Below are 4,672 nucleotides of genomic sequence, written 5' to 3' on the forward strand. Positions count from 1 at the left end.
CTCCATCACCACCACCACCATCACCACCTCCACCACCACCACCACCACCACCGCCTCTACCACCAGCAGCAGCAGCATTTGTGTGTGTGTGCGCGTTTGTGTATGTGTGTGCACGTGTGTGTTAGCATGCTGTTTCCCAGGTGCCATGCTTATTGTAACTAAGAGGAGGATAATTCAGCCTGGGGCAGGGTAGCGTGGTGGCTGGCTCTACCTGAAAGCATGAGACAATTGCATAAAACAGAAAGCTACTTCTGTTTTAGAGTTGGGCATTCTTGTCCCAGGTTGTTGGAAATGGTAAGCTCTGTAGCAGATTAGGTACCGGGCTGGTAGACTGCTGTCCCAGGACTGGTGGGACTGTGTCTGCCCCCAGACAGATGGACGTCCAGGGAATGGTCCTCAGGCCTCTCATACGCACAAGGCAGATACACACAGACACACAGATACACACAGACACACAGATACACACAGACACACAGATACACACAGACACATAGACACACACAGACACACAGATACACACAGACACACAGATACACACAGACACACAGATACACACAGACACACAGGTACACACAGACACACATATACACATAGATACATAGACACACACAGACACACAGATACACACAGACACACAGATACACATAGATACATAGACACACACAGACACACAGATAAACACAGACACACAGATACACACAGACACATAGACACACACAGACACACAGGTACACACAGACACACAGATACACACAGACACACAGATAAACACAGACACACAGATACACACAGACACACAGATACACACAGACACACAGATACACATAGATACATAGACACACACAGACACACAGATACACATAGATACATAGACACAGATACAACAGACACAGAGACACACATAGACACAGATATACACAGATATGTAGATACAGATAGACAGACAGACAGACAGACAGACAGACACACACACACACACACACACACACACACACACACACACCTCTGTGCTTGAGAAATCTAGTCCTTGGCTGAGCTGCTCACCAAGCCTGGGGAAGCTTGCAACACCCACTTAAGGAAACAGTTCTCAGGATGTTGCAGGGGTTCTGAGCCCTGAAAAGATAAATTTGTTTGGTCTCCAGGTTGGTTAGGAAAAGTGTTTCCTTTCTAGGCCACAGGTGCTACTCAGTGTTAAAGCATTTGAGTATAACCAGAAGCAGTGAGTGCCAGGTACTGGGGGAGGGTAGCACACGGATTGCCTGTTTCACACAGGAGGAGGAGTCCCCGTTAAGGAACTCCACTGATGTCATGTAGCCCGTGTCTGCTGCAGTCTGGAGCTGAATGCGGTTAAGTTGACCCCTGGGCTCATGGAGAGAGGAGAACGCCTGAGGGAAGTCCATCTTTGGCTGGGTCTGTCCTTCACGATTCTGGTCAAGAGTCTTATGTCGACCCACAAATTAAGATCTGATGTTTCCTTGGGAGGGACTGGAATAGTGAACAGGGTTTTCAACGTGAAGGTTCCAGGGAGCAGAGAATGGTTTTCCTGGGTGCACCAAGCACTATTGATGTGATTGATGTCACCAACGTGGAGGGAAGGTCCTGTCCCGTGACATGCGCATGCTTGGCAATGATCTTGCCCTGTATTTTCCTTAATAATTTTCATTATTTTTAATTAAAGTTGAAGAAGTGCAGACTCTAGCTGAAATTAAGGTAGGCTGTGTTGCCGGAATCTGGTAATTACTTTAATTGATCACAAGATAGTTTCCTTGATCACCAATTAGAGTAAATTGCCGATCAAGTTTCAAGACGTGAAGAAATGCCCAAACTGATTTATGTAATAGTGTTTCCATTTCTAATCAGACATAAATATCGTTTCCTTCCACAGCAATTGTGTTTTTTAAAAAGAAAGGGTTATAGGCCCACAAACATGAAGTGATTCGTAAACAATAGCGAGTTCTAATTCATTGCATTAGTGAGGGAAGTATTTAGCGGCTTAATGGAGATTGGAGGGGAAATTACTTGGGAGTACCTGGTGTTCATTTTCCTAGTGGGAGATATGTTCTTTTTTAGTATGTAATTAAAATAGTCTATAATCAAAATATGAAGGCAGTTGATTTGAAGGATATATCAAAGGGAGTCATGCTGAAGTCTGGAAGGTTCATATTGTAAATGCAACCCGAGTTAAGCCTGTGAGCTTCAGTAGGTCATACATGTTACTAGGACCAAGGCTGCGCTCTAAGTGCGGGCTGCTGGGACACGTTTCACAGATTGATCCGGATTCCTGTTTTGGTTTTGTTCATCTGATAGTCTTCCATGGTTCCACGGAGTAAAAATGAAACAAAAGTAACTTTGAGAAAAATTCAAGTTTCCAAAGAAGACTTGATTTGGGGTTCATGGAAAAAAATCTTTAATTGCTGGCGGTTTGGAGATTTCCAAATGACAAACTCAGTTGGCCCAATTTGCTGGGATCGTGACGCTCACATTCCTGGGAACGGTGGAGCGAGCGACTCAAGGACTCATGCTTCATCAGGCACTCAGGGCTTGGTCACGAAATGTTTGTAATTTGCAATACAGGAAAGACTGAAACTATTATCAGCCATTATATGTTATTTGTTGACCATATGTTTGTTTGAAATGGCCGTGGCTCAACAGAACACGGCTCATAGACAAACTATGCTGTAAATTGGCACTAAAAACCCACCTCAACAGGTAGGCATATGTTAAGAAGTTAACATGAGCCAAAGTATTTTAATATGAACCATATTACATACGTTGCAGGATCCTGGCTCCTTTTATAGTGATAGCTTCATTTGCATGACTCCTTTGGTGTTTCCCCCTGCCCCCAAACTAATTCTTAAAACTAGATAAAATGTATTTGTTGTATACATTCAAAAGGTCCTAAGGACACAGTGAGTTCTTCCGGTTTCTGGCCCTAGTCACCTGCTTCGCGGCCCCTGAGCCCTAAGAACCCCAAGCCCCTTCTTCAAGCACTTGTATTGTTCCTCTAGGTCCATATTGCTCCCAGACAGTAGTGCACAGACGGGCTTGGGCACTGCCCGTCCTCACACGCAGCTCACAGACTCGTGCACTTCTCATTGAGTAGTGCTTGGCACTACTTCTGTGCTATCCCATCCTTCTTGGTGACTGCAGCGTATTCCTATGTATAAATGTGTCGCGGGCTACACGCTCCCTCCTCTAGTTGGTGCTGCAACAATGTAATAAGTTATACTATTATAACTGTTGTATGAGTGTCTGCAGGGACAAGTTCTGAGAAGTGAAACTGTTTATTCTAAAGTCATGGGCTTGTGTGTGCGCACCCGAAAGTGTGCACGTGTACATGTGTGCGTGTTTGTGTCTGTGTAAGAATTGGGCACGCGTATGCTATGGTGCATGTGTAGAGGCAGAGGATCATTTAAGGAGCTGGTTCTGGCTTTTCACTGTGGATTCCAGGCCCTGAGCTCAGGTAGTCAGGTTGTGTGGCAAGCACTTTTATGTATTGATCCATCTTGCTGTCTCCTGACCCACCCCCCGTTTTAAAGCCAGGGTCTCACTATGCAGCCCTGGCTGATCTGGAACTCTGTAGAGACCAGGGCGGCCTCAAACACACAGAGATCTGCCTGCCTCTGCTCCCAGGTGCTGGGACTAAAGGCGTATACCACCACTCCTGGCTTTTTTTTTTTTTTTAAATCATTTTACTTTTAATTTTGTGTATAGCTGTTTGTTTGTGTGTAGGTGTTCCCTGAAGCCGGCATTGCAGGTGGTTGTGAGCTACCTGTCGGTTCTAGAAATTGAACTGGAGTGGAAGAGTGTCAAGGCCCCTAACTGCAGCCTCTCTCTCAGGCATATTACCACGTGGCCCAGGCTGGTCTCAAGCCTGGGGGCTCCTGCCTCAGCTTCCTCAGTGTTTGATGACAGGGTGCATGCTAACTATGCCTCTCAAAGACATTTATGTTTATATATACCTAAGGGGTTCCCCCCCCCCAGAATTTTATACATGAGCACTTCTTCTATATCACCCAACTCCTTCCCCTCCCTTTGTATATTTTTTGAAATCATGGTTTGTTTGCTTATTTATTTATTATTTTTCATTTAGTTATTCAGTGTGTATGGGTGTTTTGTCTGCAGGTGTGTCTGTGCACCAAGTCTGTGCCCGGTGCTGAGGAGGGTACCAGAAGAAGACATTAGATCCCCAGGGATCAGAGTTAAAGACACGTGTGAGCTACTCCACAGGTGCTGGGAATCAAACCTGGATCCTCTGGAAGAGCAGTCAGTGCTCCTAACCACTGAGCCACCTCTCTCCAGCCCCTCCTACCTGTAAACACGTTTTAAAAGGGATGGGCTTATTTACTGTAAACAACAGCAGAACTAACCCTCAATTCCCACCACTCCCAAAATATTTTAAATGATTTATTGATTTTCATTGTTTTGTTTGTATAAGTGTTTGTCAGCATGTATTGTGTACATCATGAACATGCGGTAGCTGTGGAGGTCAGAGTGGGTGTTGGATCCCTGAGAATTGGAGTTATGGACAGTTATAACCTAATGTGTGTGCTAGGAACCTAACGCAGGCCCTCTGCAAGAGCAGCAAGTGCTCTGAACCACTGAGAAGCCCTGCACAGCCCCGCACAGCCCCGAACAGCCCCGAACAGCCCCGCACAGCCCCGCACAGCCC

General features: G+C 45.7%; 1 protein-coding gene across 6 annotated transcripts in view; it reads left to right on the top strand.

The window, feature by feature from the left end:
- The window catches only part of Pcbd2 (pterin-4 alpha-carbinolamine dehydratase 2), a 57,109-nt gene that overhangs the window by 44,144 nt on the left and 8,293 nt on the right, over positions 1-4,672 (top strand). Inside the window, exon 1 of one of the 6 annotated variants that reach the window (XM_031358248.1) lies at positions 4,206-4,230. The exons of the other annotated variants lie outside the window; for them this stretch is intronic. The gene's annotated coding sequence lies outside the window, so the exon portion shown is untranslated. Of the gene's footprint in view, positions 1-4,205; positions 4,231-4,672 lie in introns of those variants that run through there. 6 annotated transcript variants of the gene reach the window in all.

The sequence above is a fragment of the Mastomys coucha genome, unplaced genomic scaffold (genome assembly GCF_008632895.1).
Source record: "Mastomys coucha isolate ucsf_1 unplaced genomic scaffold, UCSF_Mcou_1 pScaffold7, whole genome shotgun sequence".
Classification (NCBI taxonomy): Eukaryota; Metazoa; Chordata; class Mammalia; order Rodentia; family Muridae; genus Mastomys; species Mastomys coucha.